Below are 17358 nucleotides of genomic sequence, written 5' to 3' on the forward strand. Positions count from 1 at the left end.
ACTGTAAGACAGAATTTATAACAAAAGTTTACAGTGTGATGTAAGGGAAATTATAGATTGAAAAATACCTTGATTATTTTAAGTCTCATCTGTTAGAAGGACCAGGTTTGTTTCACTTCTTTCACATGTGAATCACAAAATTTTTTAAAACTTACTCTCAGGTTAGCTGGTGTCAGCCCAGATAATGTGTTGAAGGTATTCGTCCCCTGTGTGCTGCTGTCTGTGCCATAACATTTAGACTGATTCTAATCTAAAAGAGTTAACAGAATCTTACATGGATTCATGCAGTTTTTGAGCAAAGTACAACGTTACTCTGCAAGTACAATTTCATCTCACAAACGTACGTGTGTGCGTAGCGCAATGCTGGTCACCTGTAGTGTGACGTGGAGGCCCTCCCTGTCGGTACCAAACTACTTGCTTACACACTTCTTACTCTATTTCTGCATACACCGTGAACAACACTGGTAAATCAGCAGTATCCTCACTGTATTCCTTTTCAATCACATCCAGATCTAACCATCTCTAGTCCAACACCTGCAACTTTTTACATATACAAATTATCAATTCCAATTCAAATAATATTCTTTAACATCCTATTAGCATGATACAGTTCATTGTTCCTCAAATTTACGAAAGAAAATGCACGTTGTATCCTATACTTCTTTTGCACAGAGCTCTCATTTTAGTTCTTGCTCTCAATCCTCAAACACAAATGCATAATCTTTTCTAAGACATTGCCTCCATTTGCTTACCAAATAGGAATTCTGATTAGAATTTTTCAGGCATGAAACAAAGCTGTAAGCAATTTTTTTTAAAAACCAAGGATAAAATCATGACACCTGTAAAATATTGCAAATGTAAGCATTTTGTTGGATTATCTACTCTGCTGGGGAGGTGCAAATTGTTACTTAAATCATGGATGTCAGTTTAGAGCTGACATGACTTTTTTCAGTGCAAAACACATCATGAAGATAGTGATAGGCAGAAGAAAGGAGATATACCAGATCCAAAGGCAGAAATTGCAAAGGACTTCTTTTCCTGTTTTGCAAGGGGAATCCAGCACATTTCAATGGGATCCAGGCTGCGATGCCACTTTACAATCAGGGTTAGAGATTTAGACACTATTTCTGTCATACTAGTATCAAAGTCATTCAGAGCCAGATAGCATGTAGGGGTAGAGGTAAGCATAATTCTCCATGTCATCGTAAAGTTCCAGATCAAGATTGTGTAGAACTAAAACTACTTCACAAATTCAGAAATTTTCCAATATACACAATAGACATGGGAACAAAACCAATATTATTGAGCAAGAAAATTCAGAGTTTCATCCCAAGAGCAAAACAAACTGCACATTAAAAGGGTTGAAGACAATTCCAATAGCCACAGTCGTCATGAAAATCAGATTCTCAACTTAAGTGCTTCATTAACACAGCTGACAGTGTTTGTTGGCTTGGAAGATTACTCCAAGTAGTTGCAAGTCACAAACCCTCATGCAAAATTGACTAGTTGTTAACAAATAACAGTATTCCTTTGCTCAGTGAAGTTGGTCCTAGAACGGAATATAATGATGCATTCCATTACTTGGTCATAGTTGGAGAAAACAAAGACTCCCTGACATGAAGGTTTGGAGGTGCTGGTCTTGTACACCACAGTCCAAAGTTAAAAATCACACAACACTAGGTTATAGTCCAACAGGTTTATTTGGAAGCATTAGCTTTTGGAGTGCTGCTCCTTCATCAGCGCTGGAGGAGCAGCAGCGCTCTGAAAGCTAGTGCTTCCAAATAAACCTGTTGGACTATAACCTAGTGTTGTGTGATTTTTAACAGATGTGAAGGAATTGGCTTAAAAGCATACGGTTAGTCTGGGCAGAGTTACTTACAAAAAGCATCAGTAATAATGTGTCTGACATTGAGAAAGTGCTGAGAGCACAGACTGATCTTATGACAATAGGACCAAATGATAAAATTATCTTAACTTCAGCCTTGTGGTGTCTAAAGGACGATGTGCATGCAGCCGACATGGTTATGCAGCAGCAGGCCGGTGGACTGTTCAGTTAGAAAATATAAATAACGAGCTGAATAGATTAGAAAGTACAGGGCCAATTAAGGTGAAAGTTGTAAAGCATGTCTCAGAATTAGAAATCATCAACTAAGGTTACTTTCATTCCATAGTCAAGCTCATGGAAAGTAGAAATTAGCCTATGTTATTTCTTTTAAGCAGAAAGACAAGATTACAAACTGGATAAAACTCAAGTCCATGCCTAATACCACAAACATCAAGACATATGGTGCTACATAAGCACAGCAAGTTAGGCAGCATCCGAGCAGCAGGAGAGAGTTGATGTCTCGAGCATAAGTTCTTCATGAGGAACGTGATTGGTAGATGCCTTTTGGGGGGGGGGGGGGGGGGGGGGGGGGGGGGAGTGATTGTGATAGGTTGGAAGAAAGATGAAAACGTAGGACAGTTCAAGAGGTCAGTGCCAAGTTGGAGGGTTGAATCTGGGATGGGGGTGGAAAAAGAGGAGAGATGAGGAAACTGGTGAAGTCGATGTTGATGCTATGTAGCTGAAAGGTCCCAAGGAAGAAGATAAGGCGTTCCTCCTCCTGGGGTGGCTTGGATTTCGTGGAAGAGGAGCACAGACTTGCATGTTCTTGGCAGAGTGAGGGAGAGAGTTGAAGTGGTTGGTCACAGAGCAATGGGGTTGTTTGATGCACATTTCCCACAGATGTTCCCTGACATGTTCTGTGAGTTGGTGTTCTGTCTCCACAATGTAAAGGAGACCACACAGACAGCAACAGACACAGTAGATGGGCATGTTTAGATGAGTAGGAGAATCTCGGCCGGCTATGAGAAGATCCTTTGGGGCCTTGGACAGAGGTGAGGGTGAAGGTGTGCGCAGGTTTTACACCTGTTGCAGTGGCAAGGAGAGGTGCCAGGTGTGAAGGATGGGTGGGCTGGGGGAGGGGAAGAGGGGATCATATACCTAATGAGGGAGTCATGGAGAGCATGGTCTCTGCCAAATGCAGAAAAGGGGTGGAGAGGGAAATACAACTCTGGTGAAGGGGTCAGATTGTAGGTGGCAGAAATGGTGGAGAATAATGTTATATCTGGGTACTGGGGGGGCGGGGTGGAAGGTGAGGACTAGGGGGTGTTCTATGCTTGTTGTGGTGTTGGGCGCAAATGTGGTAACTGGAGGAAATGAGCTGGAGGGCATTGATGATCATGGGAGAAGGGAAATTGCAGTCCTTGAAATAGGAGGCCATCTGGGATTTCTTGGAATGGAATTGTTCCTCCGAGGGATTGAACAGTTCAATTTCACTACTACCTTCCACCCTAACCTCAAGTTCACCTGGACCATGTCGGACACCTCCCACCCATTCCTGAACCTCTCAGTTTCCATCTCCGGTGACGGACTAAACACAGACATCTATTTCAAACCTACAAACTCGCACAGCTACCAAGACTACACCTCCTCCCACACCCCCTCCTGTAAAAAACACAATCCCTTACTCCCAATTTCTCCAGCATTTTGCTCCCTAATAAATGCGCCATACTGTGTTTATCTTTTCAGCTTTCCAACATGTACATCCTTCTTTAGGAAGACAATAGTGTACAGCATAAATGCCCTACGTGTGTATCTAATTGCCCTCGATGATAACATTCTATTAATTTTCCTCATTATTTGCTGTACCTGCAACTTAACCTTTTTTCGATTCGTGCAAAAGGACAAAGAGATCCTTGTGCCTCTTGCAGCTCTGCATTCTCTTAGCTAAGCTGCTTTTTATATTAAAAAAACCTTCCTGCTAAAATGATCAATTGCACATTTTCCCCAGATTATGCCGTTTTCAAGTGTTTGCGAGAGAGAGCGAGCGAGAGAGAAAATCACCACAGCAAGTGTGGGGAGAAGTAACCTCAGCAGGTACAGGAACTTAATCCAAGCTGATAGTATTACTACACATCACAAACCAGCTGTCCAACCAATTAAGCCAAATGACCCCCTATCTTTGCATCAGAATTAGCAACCATACCTTCAGTACTTTCATTCAACTTTTTTCCAAAAAATTGTAAAAACAGTTGAAGCTCCAGCACTGACCCTTGTTAACACACTGCTTTCACATCATGCCAACCAGAATATGATCCTTTAATGCCTACTCAATTTGTTAACCAGTCAAAATTCAAACCATGCCAATACATTACCCCTTCAGTTTCTGCAATACTGACAAATGCCTTCTGCAACCTAAGCATATAATACTGGTTCACCTTTATCCACGGCAAACATGATTTCCCTTTCACAAAAACATGCTGAAACTCAATTATCTTTATTTTCATTAAGTGCCCTGCTATAACTTTAACAACAACTACTAACATTTTCACTATCACCCATATTAAGCTAACTAGTGTGTAGTTTTCTTCTATTTGATATTTTCCAACCTAATGAAACCTCACCCACATCTAGGGAGTTGTGGAAAATTAGAAGCAATACATTATCACAAATCACTTCTTTCAAGACCTAAAGGTGAAGTCTATCAGTACCCAAGACTTGTCAACCTGCAGCTCAAATTTGCTCAGTCCAACCTACCTCATGATTATGACTTTCTAGAGTTCCTCCCATTTCCCAATTTAGTTAATTCTGGGATTCTACTTGTCAATAGAAAGAAGCCAGATAAACTTATTTTATAAAAAAAAGTGTAAGAATGAAGTAGTAAGAAATCGTTTCATGACTTATTATTCCCCCATGGGACATGGGTGTCACTAGCTAAGCAATCATTTATTGCCCATCCTTTTTGTCCATAAGCAGATGGAGTAATGCTGTCTTTTTGAGCTACTGCACGATGTAGGCTTATAATGCCTACACTGAATGAATGGCTAGAAATCAGGCTGATGTGCACTTGGAGGGGAACAAAGTTCACAGTGCTGCCAAGCTTGGTAGTGGTCATGGGTTTGGTCAGATTTGCTGCAGTGCACTTTGTAGATGCTACACACTACTGCCTCTGTGCCACTTTTTGTCAAATGACATTTATGTCAGATACTCAATGATGTGAAGAAAAAACACTGAACATGTAAACTATTCTGGTGGCTTCATCCAACCTATTAAATTTTCAGGTATTCTTGACTGTTGCCATTTCTCCCACGAGTTCAATTAATTCTGCTGGAATCTATTCACGCGTGTGGCCTTTCCATTATTTATTACACCGGTTGTGATGACTCCAGGTCCAAAACAATCAACTTCTACATCATCTGGCTTCCTGATTCGCCTTCCTCACGTACATTTCTTCAACGCAGTCAATGAAAGGCTTGTCCTGTGCTGTAATGTCTGTCATTACTCCAAGCGGGTCATTCAATAGATATCCATCTCAATTTTGATTTAAGTCAGTTCATGTGTCTGTCTCTCACACAACGAGGAGTTCCACAATCCCATGTAGCTCCTCCAAAACACAATCTCCTGAGTTCTTTGCTCAATTTTCTACACATTTCCTTTATCCATTTCCTTGACTTTTCAAAAACATTATCAGCTTCGCTTTCTTTTTGCATCACCAGATTCAGACAGTGTTTCCTTCAGACACAATTATTCTCAATTACATAAAATTTTTGCCTTCATTTTGTAATCTCTTTTCTGAACCTCAACCGCTCCAAATTTTGCTTTTTACTGTAAGATACCATTCTTTACTCTAAGAAATTTGATCACATTGAAGGTGTTCTCTGAATCAGCATCAGCGAAGGATACTGGAGAATAATCTTTCACCTACTGTTTCATCAAAAGTACCCAGTGGATTGATGTGTATTAGCAAATTGGAAATTTCACACTTATACGGTAAGAATTCACTGTAGAGTTGTCTTCAAGCAGTTAATATTCACGTGCAATGTCGACAAATTCTGTCACCATTCCAACCTCCCACAGCTCATCATATAGGTCTACAAGACCACAAGCCAAATGTTGAAGTAAAGTATTCAAGTTTCAGCACCGACTCCCAGCGGAAATATAATAAAGTGATATGTCAACCTTAATATTAGAAATTAAGCAGTTAAACTTAGCCAATAAACAGTATATTAATATTGCACACAAATTCAATTGGACCAGAGCTATTTGCATGAATGATAACACATTTATTCAAATAAAATGAAACAAAAACAGAAGTTGCTGCAGAATCTACAGAGAGCAAACAGATTTAACATTTCAATTCCAGTGACCCTTCCTCAGAAACTAGACGGGATAGGTTAGGAAAAGTTGATATTTATGTTGATGGTGGAAGGTGGGGAAGGAGAGAGAAGACAGGTGGAGATACAGATCAGAGAGATTAAAAAGAGGTAGGGCATATATAAGGATTGTTGATGGTAAGCAAGGGAAGGACAGAAGCTGATTGGTGATAGTAATGGTATGAGTACTTGAAATGGGTTGGCTGTACTGAAAACTATTCCATGACACGACCTGGAATTGTGGGGGTTGGCGATAAACACAAAAAAGGTATGCATGCTCTAAATGTTTTGAACTCAATGTCAAGTCCTGAAAGCCTTCGTTTTGTTTCAAATCTCCAGCATTCACATTTCTGTTTCATTTCTTCAAATATGCAGGAACGCTGAAGACATACAGCTCATGCTCCACTCCAGCTTCTTGGTATTATTCCCCACCTAAATCTGCTATTGTAACCTTTATTTAATTAATTCATGCAATGTGAACTTCACAAACTGGGCCAGCATTTATTGCCCATCTCTAATTGCTCTAGGTCATGGTGAGCTGCCTTCTTGAACTTCAGTACATCTGGTGCACAGGGCTCTTAGGGAAGGAGGTTCAGGATTATGACCCAGCAACACCTCAAATGTCTTGCTAGCTTCCTCTTCAATTAATTGATACAATTTGCTTCAACCATTCACTGTGAGAGCTTATGTGAATGGCCTTGTTCTGCTCTTCTTCACAAGGGGAAGTATACTCTTGGCATCCCCACTTTGTGTTAAAATTTGTCGTAAAAATCTCTAGTTGGCCACCTCTCAAGCCTCCAGTGAAGAAAACGGGTCCTAGTCTGTCAATCCTTTCCTGTTAGCTACTCCCACATTCTTCTGATGTCATCCCTGTAAATCCTCTCTGCACCCTTTCCAGTGCCTCCATAACCAAATAATACTCATGTGGGGCTGATGGATATCACACAATAGAGTCATAGAGTCAAAGAGATGTACAGCATGGAAACAAAACCATCGGTCCAACCCGTCCATGCCGATCAGATATCCCAACCCAATCTAGTCCCACTTGCCATCACCCATCCCTTATCCCTCCAAACCCTTCCTATTCATATACCCATCCAAACACCAATTGCATCTCATTCGTTTGTGAACCACTTCCAATTGTAAGTGCACTCAACCTCTAACGTGAAGTTTGTGCATACCAAAAACAAACAAAAAAAAAATTGCTGGATAAACTCAGTGGATTTGGCAGCATCTGTGGAGAGAAAGCAACATTAATGTTTCGGGTCCAAAGACTCTACGCAGAGCATTCTGAAGGAGGGTCAAGGGACCAGAAATGTCAACTGTTCTCTCTGTCTCTCTTTCTTTTGACCCCTTCCCCCAACCCAACAAACTTGCTGAGGCTTTCCAGCTATTTCTATTTTTGTTTGATTGCCAGTATCTACAGTTCTTTGATTTTTAGTAATGACAATTAAATGGCTCCTACATTGCTACATATTATTTATTCCATTATAAGGAATACTAAAGTGTCTACAAAATAAAGCAATGAGTTACGGTCTCTTTACTCAGTACTTCTGTTCACAAATTTAACTGACATTTAGTTCTCACTTTAACTTCAATTGTCAGTATTGCAAAAATAATAAGCTTCAACTGTTGAAGAGTCAAGTGCAAACTTTTGGCAATTTGCTAAATTGATGAGCCATGTGAATTATGCAAAGAATATTGTACACACATTCTCAAATAATGAGTTTTTAAAATATACATTCCTGCTTGATAGCCCAATTTTAGTCCAATCCAGGCACTCCAAAGTCAGGAAAAGGTCTCGGATTGTGTGTTTTCTCAAGTCTCATCATTTACCTTTACACTAAAAGAAGTGTAAACTCCAATAAACCTTCATCTGGTATAATTAGATTACAAGAGGAAAGGTCAATAAATAAGTAAGGGTAAAATTTTAGCATTCTGCAGTTTATTACTATGCTGCTTCCAGTTGTGTTGCTGAAGGCTGCACATGGATGTGTGAAGTTGGGTTACTAAATTATGGTGATGCTTAAACATTTCAAAAAGAAGGATGAAACTTAGCAATTAACCACCTTGTTTTCAGGTGGCTTTTGGTATTACAATTTAAAATTACACTTAGTTCACACACAAATTTTTGGATTGAACCATATAATCCCTACAGTGTGGAAACAAACCTTTCAGCCCGACTCCACATCAACTCTGTGATGACAATCCCACCCCCTTACCCTATTTCTGTAACCCATTTCTCATGGCTAATTCAACTAGCCTGCATACCTCTGGACATTATGGGCAAATTAGCATGGCCAATCCACCTAAATGTGACATCTGTGGTCTCTGGGAGGAAATCAGAACACCCAGAAGAATCCCACGCAGACAATGGAACATTGCAAACTTCATAAGGACAGTCACCTGAGGCTAGATTTGAAATCAGGTCCCTGGCTCTGAGAAACAGCAGTGCCAAGCCACTGTGCTGCCCTCAACTGACTTGACTGATTTTGTAAATATCAGGAATACAATATAGGAAAGTGCAAGAAAACGAATACAAGTGCATGGACTGGAATACAATGCAGGCCAGTGCAAGCTCTCACACACTTTGCGAGGAAGAATACAGGCATAGACTGGGAAAGGCTTCAGAAATCTGAAGCACAAAGGGACATGTTAGTCCTAGTTTAGGATTCTCAAAGTTAACATGCAGATTCACTTGGCAGTAAGGAAGGTAAACAGTGTTAATATTCATTTTAAGACGGCTAGAAAACTAGAGCAGAGGTGTACTACACAGACTACATATGGCTGTGGTCAAACCGCTTTTGGAATAGTGATCAGTTTTGGGTCCTGTTCCTAATGATAGATGTGTTGGCCTCGGAGGAAGTTCTGAAATGGCTTACAAGAATTATCCCATGGATGAAGGACTTACCAATATGAAAAGCAGTTGAGAACATTAAAGTTTACAAAGACGAGATGGGAATCTCACTGAAACCTAAAGAATATTGAGAAGCCTAGATATATTGGATGTTACTATTAGTAGGGGAGACTGGAGTCTGAGGACACAGCCACCTAATGAAAGGATCATCTTTTAGAACAGAGACAAGGGGGACATTATTCAACCAGAGAGTGGTGAATCTGTGGAAATCATTGCTGCAGAAGGCTGTGGAGGCCAATTCATTGAGTGTATTCAAGACAGAGATAGGTAGGGGATTAGAAAGGAGATCAACGGTTATGGGGAGAAAGCAAAGAATGGGGTTCAGAAAGATATTAGCTGCAAATGTGTTGCTGGTCAAAGCACAGCAGGCCAGGCAGCATCTCAGGAATAGAGAATTCGACGTTTCGAGCATAAGCCCTTCATCAGGAATGAGAGAGAGAGAGCCAAGCAGGCTAAGATAAAAGGTAGGGAGGAGGGACTAGGGGGAGGGGCGATGGAGGTGGGATAGGTGGAAGGAGGTCAAGGTGAGGGTGATAGGCCGGAGTGGGGTGGGGGCGGAGAGGTCAGGAAGAGGATTGCAGGTTAGGAGGGCGGTGCTGAGTTGAGGGAACCGACTGAGACAAGGTGGGGGGAGGGGAAATTAGGAAGCTGGAGAAATCTGAATTTATACCTTGTGGTTGGAGGGTTCCCAGGCGGAAGATGAGGCGCTCCTCCTCCAGCCGTCGTGTAGTTGTGTTCTGCCGGTGGAGGAGTCCAAGGACCTGCATGTCCTCGGTGGAGTGGGAGGGGGAGTTAAAGTGTTGAGCCACGGGGTGATTGGGTTGGTTGGTTCGGGCGGCCCAGAGGTGTTCTCTGAAGCGTTCCGCAAGTAAGCGGCCTGTCTCACCAATATAGAGGAGGCCACATCGGGTGCAGCGGATGCAATAGATGATGTGTGTGGAGGTACAGGTGAACTTGTGGCGGATATGGAAGGATCCCTTGGGGCCTCAGAAAGATATTAGCCATGATTAAACAGCAGAGCAGACTCAAGGGCCAAATGGCCTAATTCTGTTCCAATACCTTATGGTCTAATGGAATTTTGTGCTTAAAAAGACTGTTCATTTTCAGTATTATGATTTGTTTAAGTATTAAAATTCCTATGGAAACTTTACTTGGTTCACACAATACTTTAAAATCTCACTTACAACATGAATTTATAATTTTGTTTTGTGCACTCTATATAAATTTTATTTGAACCATTAGGGGAAAAAAAGCATGCGGCTTCATTGTTAAAAGTCAATCTGAACGCTGTCAAATTTAGATTTCATAAGTATGTTTTTTCCAACAGCTTTTCTTTTGCAATGTGACTACATGTAAATAAGCATGTAATGTTATCACATTGAAATAATCTGATCACAGATCTCTAATAAATCGTTGCCTCAATCAAAATCTTCCCAATGTCATTAGCGCTCAACCAATACATTACTATAGAATAAATCATACTATACAGTTGAATTTTGGCAAGACTTGCCAGGTTACACTGTCAGTTGCATCATCATGATTAATGACCATAATTCTACTCAAATCTCAAGGTGGTTGGCTATTTTGCTGAAAATTCATAATCTGTTCAATACAATATTGTATTTCAGATTCCACTGAATACAAATAATACATCCAAAATGACAATCACCACCAAATTTCAGTATTAAAAAAGGTAGGAGTTGCTAACGCAGATTGTATTGAATAAATAGCCAGGTTCAGACAGTTTTAGACTCGTCGAATGATTTTTTTTCTGAAGTATTAGAATGGGCGGCGAACCGATCGCGACTTTAGAAATAAAAATCGTTTCATTCGTTTACTCCCTCATCTTCAAACAGCATAATTCAAACAACAGGCTTGGATTTTTCATAGTTCGGATTTAAATGTTGCTCCATTACGCTTAATTGAAACGACAGAAATATATCTACCATACTTCGGGGTTTCATGCGCTACTCTTCGATTTCACAAATTAAACGTCCTGCAACAAATAATACTCCCGAAAATCAAAGATCGACAATGTGGAAAAAAAGCGAATACTACCCCCCTTTCATATAATGATTCAAAAACACTTGTATCAGATTACACTTATTATTATTCCCATCTCCATGCGACCAGTCCACCCTGCAACAGAGGAGCTGGAAAGGGGAAAGGGAGGTACAGGGTCTCAAATGATCTCCAACCCATTACTTTTGGTCGCTGCAAGCCTCTCATGGTCCCAAAACAAAATCGCCAGGCAATCAGGCACAAAAATAAATTCACCTCGATAATAAGATGCAGCAAATAACCTCATCAAAGTCTCCTCACCTCCCTCCACAGTAACTGACTTGCCTCTTACTTTTATAAAGGTCTGCCAGCAAAGCCTGCGTTTCAAAAGGCAGATTGCTGAAGGCGATGAGTTGCCACAGTGTGCATTAAAAAGGGAGACATGCCTGCAGCAAGCAGTGCCTGAAATAACAGGAGGCAGTAATCCCCTGGCTGTAGGGAGAGCCATTGCAGGGGCTGGGAGCCGAGCCACTTACCTCATCTCGGAGAGCGCCGGCGGAGGGTCGCTCCTCAGCGGCGGCTCCACGGCCTTCACCCCTCCCTCTCCTTTGGAGAAGAGATATTCTTTCGATCTGCCGGCTACTGGGTGTGGGTGAGACAAGGAGCCGCCTCTCTCTCGCTCTCTCCGCCTGTTCCTCCACCCGTTGCCTAGTATCTAAAGCTAACGCGCTCACTCTCTTTCTCGTTTCTCTGTCCCCGCCCCCTCTCTCCCCAGTACGTTACCCGACGCGCCCGTACAACCAAACGGAAACGACGCGCCGCTGCCTCGCTGACTGACAGTAGCGACGTCCTATCGGTGGACAGCTCGCCGCCCATCTCCGCGCAGAGGAGTCCAATCAACAGACGTCTGGACAAGCCAGCAAGTTTGGTTGACTCCGCTTTCCCCTCCCCACCACAGCTCGAAAATCCGCTTGTACGCAAAAAGGGTTACACCCGAAACGTCGACTTCTCCACCTCCTGATGCTGCCTGATTTTACATGTTCTTCCAGCCTTCTGCCTGTCGATTTTGCTCTCTATCTCTCCTCGACCTGACTCGTTGAGTTCCGCGGAGCGGATGCCTATTTGAGTGGCAGCTCATCTGACCATAGAGAGCGCGCGTTTACCCGTCGCACTGCCGGAATGAACGAATTGGGTGTGAGTCTGGGGGCGGTGCTTGCATTTGTGGGTGGTCAGGTTAGGTTGAAACAATGAAGTGACCATGACGACGCTGTGGGCTTGAGTTATAATTGAAGGGAGACAATTTAACTTCGCTTTATAACACCGCTCCTCTCTCGGTTTTAGGAAAGTTCACCACTCTGGCCATATCGGGGCAATTAATAATGCAATATTTATCAATATTTAAAGCATGTTATCTTACATAGAGTGAATGGAGCAAGGACGACTGTAGTAAGTATGTTATTTCCCTATCCTATTTCTTTATGTGGGCAAAGTGTTTTGGTCGTTTATTTGCTTCAAATTATCTATGCAAAGTATTGTATTCCAAGAGCATTTTTGTCAACTTACCACAGCAACATGAAGCAATAATTGATGTTCTCGTGCATTTCCTTTTTTTAAACTGGCCTTTAGTTTCAATAATACTGCTGCAGTACTACACCATATGAGACTTGTCAAATGAAAACCGAAAGAACTGTGGATGCTATAAATCAGAAACAAAACCAGAATTTGCTGGAAAACCAGAAATTTGCAACATTGGTCGACTAAGAAGGCAATTAACACACTTGCTTTCATTGCTCAGACCATTGACTATAGGAGTTGGGACATCATGTGGAGATTGTACAGCAGGTCTGGCAGCATTTCAGCAGAGAAATCGAAGTTAACGTTTCGGTGCCGGTGACCCTTCCTCAGAACTGATAAGATTTGTCACTCAGCCTGACAATCTAACCTGTAGATTGTTCTGCTTGTGTGGTGTACCCTTTCCTGCCTCTAAACTAATAAAGCTAAAAAAACAATCATTTTTATTTTTCAAACTGCTTGTTTCAGTTGTTCACTTTCTACAGATGGTGATGAAGGCACATAATTATTTGAAATTTGCATCATAGGTAGACAGGTAGATTAAAAAGGCAATTAACACACTTGCTTTCATTCCTCAGACCATTGACTATAGGAGTTGGGGCATCATGTGGAGGTTGTACAGGATGTCGGTGAGTCTAGATTTGAGTGGTGCTGGAAAAGGAGGCCTCCTTGGGAGTACTGTGTAAAGTTGTGGTCACCGAAGGATTTTATTAAATTGGAGAGCGTTCAGAAAAGATTTATCACAGTGTCACTGGGACTGGAGGGTTTGAGTTATAAAGAAAGGCTAGATAGTCTGGAGTGGAGGAGATTGAGGGGTAACCTTAGCAAGGTTTATAAAATCATGAGGGCATGGATAAAATGAGTTTTAAAAGTCTTTTCTCAAAATTAGGGGACTTATTTTTAAGGCAAGAGGAGAGACACTTAAAAGGGACTGAGGGGCAATGTTTTCACACAGCTGGTGGTTTGTATGTGGAATGAATTGTCTGAGGAATTGGTTGATGCAGGTACAGCTACAACAGTTAGAAGACACTTGGATAGGTCTGTGAATAGGAAAAGTTGAGCCAAATGCAGGCAAGTGAAATTGGTTTAGATTGGGAAACTTGGTCGCTCAGATGGGTTGGAACTATGGGTTTGTTTCCATGCTGTGTGACTGTAAATGTGGAAACAGAAACAATCAATGTTTTAAGTCTGATAAAACTCTTCAGAATGGGAGTGGACTTTGACATTGGTATTCAAGGCCTTCACAGTTACTGAGAACTTAGATCTGGGGAAATTTATTTGGTAGTTACAGGAATGAAGTAGCATGAGGTACAACAGGGTTTGAAAAGAAAATTTGAAATTTACTCAACTTTGTGCTGGATGGAACAGAATATTGGTGAAGTTAGCAAAATAGAAAGAAGAATTTGCATTCCTTCAGCAGTTTTAAATAGTTCTGAGAATCTCATAGTCAATCCAGTATCTCAGAAGTGCTTTCACTGATAAATATTTTTATTCAACTGTTCAGCCATGTTAGAACACATGTTTTGAGTTGATGGGATTTGAACCTGGACCTTCTGGTCCAGAGGTAGGGACACTATCATTGCAAGGAGAAAGTGAAGACTGTAGATTCTGGACATCAGAGTCAAAAAGGTGTGGTGCTGGAAAAGCAGAGCCAGTCAGGCAGCAGCCAAGGAACAGGAGAGTCAACATTTTGAGTATCAGCTCTTCAGCAGGAAGAAGAGCTTATGCTCGAAACATCAACCCTCATGCTCCTCTGCTGCCTGACCAGCAGTGTTTCTCCAGCACCATAATTTTTGATACTAACATTGTAACACAAGAGCCTTGAGCAGAACATGATTTCGATGAGCTACGGGCTCACCATGTTCAGAGTACGCCACTCTGCTATCTAAATGCTGTCTCTGATATTGTTAGAAAAAGTGGCAGCCAATTTGTGAATGTAAATACCCATAAGATGGGCAAGTTAGCTGAGATGGCTTGAAAATGGTGCAGAGGCACACCAACAATATGGATTTAATTATCCTACCAATTGAGTTCTCTCTTGGTGTCTGCTGCAAAACGAAATCAAAACATAACCAATATGAGCAACTCTGGCATTGAGTGAGTCACAAGGAGAAAGAGACCTGAAACAGAAATGAAATGATGAGCAGATGTTGGTTGAGTGTTAGATATTGGCCAGAACATAGGTGAAATCCAGCGGTTTATAGTCATAATTCTTTTTAAAATAGCCTAATTCTTTTAACAATCTCAGAACTATCAGCTGACGCTCACTCACAGTTTCCAAAGCTGAAATCAGTGGTTGGCCTTTTGGTAGAAATAAACTATATTCCATATCTCTTCACTTTACGTCAAAGGTTATGGGGGACAGGCAGGAAAGTGAATTTGAGGCCAGAATCAGATAAACCATCATTGAATGATGGAGCAGATTCAAAGCATCAACTGGTCCCCTCCTCCTGCTGTTACTTCATATGTTCATAAATGTATTTACGTATTCTTCCTTACTTGGTTTGCTGCTTTGCATCTGATGGTTCTATTTGTGATCTCAATGTCCTATTTGCCCTTTAAATTGCTGTTATGCACAATAAAAAGCAATACTTGTTGTCATTGTCAATGTACATTGACAAAGTGGTCTATAATTGAGATTAATCTGCTCAATCCTGTGAGTGGACTGTAAATATACTAGCTCTGTTCTTTATCTTGGCAGTTTCCCAGGAGAAGTAACATTGAACTAAAGGTATTAATATAACTTTGAATTAGGTGACAACCATTTTAAATATCATAGTCGCATAAAAACATATTATCAAGTTGAAAGAAAAGGCACATAATTCCATGAAGATTGGCAGATCAGCAAATTGGGCTGAATGTAGACATCAGCAAAAATTGACTCAAAAAATCTCAAGAGAGAAAGTGGAACACAAAAGAAAACTAATTCGAAATATTAAAACAAAGAAGCATTTATGTAAAAATTTAAACAAGAAATAATTGACGAAAGCTAAAATTTAGTTTCAATTCAGGATGGAGTTTGGCTTGTGGTGGGGACTTGCAGATGGTTATGTTCCCATGCACCTACTGTCCCTGTCTCCTGGGTGGTCAACATCACTGGTCCAAAAGTTACTGTTATTGTACACCATGCTGTCATTGTGTGTCAGTGGTGAAGGAAGTAACTTTGAAATTGGTGAATGTAACATAATTCAAGCAGATGCTTTGCCCTGATTGGTGATGAGCTTCTTTAGTGTTATTGGAACTACAACCATCCAGCCAAGTGGATCCATCATTGTCTTGACTTATGCCTTGTAGTTAGTGGAAAGACAATGAAAAGACAGGAGGTGAGCTTTTCACTGTAGAATTCCTGGCCCTGATATATTCCTGTCACCACAGTTTTTGTATGGCTAGTCAAGTTGAGTTTCTGGTCAGTGGTAATGCCCAGGACATTAATAGTTGGAGATTCAATGATGCTAATGTCCAGGGGCAATGGTGAGATGTTCTCTTGTTGGGGATGATTGCCTGGCACTTGTGGGGCATGAATGTTATTTGTCACTTATCAGATTTTGTTGCATTTGGATACGGACTTATATTCCTGCAAGTTTTGAATGATGCTAAATATTATGAAAACGCCAGCAAATATTCCCACTTCTGATTTTATAATGAAGGGAAGATAATTGATGAAGCAACTGAAGCTTGTTAGGCTTAGGACACTACCCTGAGCAATTCTTGAAGTCATTTCCAGGAACAGAGGTGATTGACCTCCAACAACTGCAACTGTCTTCCTTTCTGTTAGATGCCAATAAAGAGTTTTTGCTCTATTCCCATCTTTGAATCAAGGGTTATGGAGATAAGGCAGGGAGCGGATACTGATTAGGAATGATCAGCCATGATCATATTGAATGGCGGTACAGGCTCGAAGGGCTGAATGGCCTACTCCTGCACCTATTGTCTATTAATCATTGACTTGAAACGTTGACTCTGTTTCTCTACAAATGCTGCTTGAGCTGCTGAGAATTACCAGCACCTTTTTTGTCATTCATGATTTGCAGTATCAGCTGTATTTTGCTTGTCTGATGAATCATTTTACTTTCTGATTGCAAAATACCTATCTGTTGTTGTGCCATTAAACCAGGTTTCCATTCTGTACCATTACAACTTGCTCAAATGATAACTAGCGAAGTTACAATTCCTGTTGTGTTACCAGCAGTTTGTGCTTTCGGATTCATTCATAAACCGTGAAGTTGACACTGTCCCAATAAATTACAGCTGGACTACAAAGAACTGGAAACTGAAAGATAATAAAGCCCCTCGTGTTAAATAGAAATGACTTGATTTAACAGTTAGGTTTCTGTTCTGAGGAAGAGGTGAGCACCCTATGTTTTCTCTTTTCAGTGACTGGCTTGTTACATATTTCTCTTTTTGTTTCGTGTTTCAAGTTATGTTGCTTTCATTATTATTAATCATTGACATGAATTTGTTGATAGGCATTTCTTGCCTGTGCATGCTAGAATAACTGAATTCATTTACCCTGTATATGCTATTCTGTACAGGTAATTCAAAAGCTTGCAAAGTAGCAACATTGATTTTGAATCATAATAGACTCCAAAAGATTCAGCATCCAAATGTTATGGACTAATAAAACAAAACAGAAAGCACTCCTGGAGAATTCAAAGCCTCGTGAAAATTTAGTG

The 17358-nt window shown here is 40.9% G+C and overlaps 2 protein-coding genes across 7 annotated transcripts in view; one reads left to right on the forward strand and one right to left on the reverse strand.

Moving 5' to 3' along the window:
* The window catches only part of itsn1 (intersectin 1 (SH3 domain protein)), a 195047-nt gene extending 183183 nt beyond the window's left edge, over positions 1-11864 (reverse strand). For both annotated transcript variants that reach the window (XM_060833763.1, XM_060833762.1), the window contains exon 1: positions 11650-11864. The gene's annotated coding sequence lies outside the window, so the exon portion shown is untranslated. The remainder of the gene's footprint in view (positions 1-11649) is intronic.
* Positions 11865-12031: 167 nt separating this feature from the next.
* cryzl1 (crystallin, zeta (quinone reductase)-like 1) overlaps positions 12032-17358 on the forward strand; it is an 86643-nt gene continuing 81316 nt past the window's right edge. For 2 of the 5 annotated variants that reach the window (XM_060833202.1, XM_060833203.1), the window contains exons 1-2: positions 12321-12559; positions 16934-17031. The gene's annotated coding sequence lies outside the window, so the exon portion shown is untranslated. The other 3 variants (XM_060833204.1, XM_060833201.1, XM_060833200.1) reach the window with 3 other exon arrangements.

This window comes from Hemiscyllium ocellatum, chromosome 12 (genome assembly GCF_020745735.1).
Source record: "Hemiscyllium ocellatum isolate sHemOce1 chromosome 12, sHemOce1.pat.X.cur, whole genome shotgun sequence".
Taxonomy (NCBI): domain Eukaryota; kingdom Metazoa; phylum Chordata; class Chondrichthyes; order Orectolobiformes; family Hemiscylliidae; genus Hemiscyllium; species Hemiscyllium ocellatum.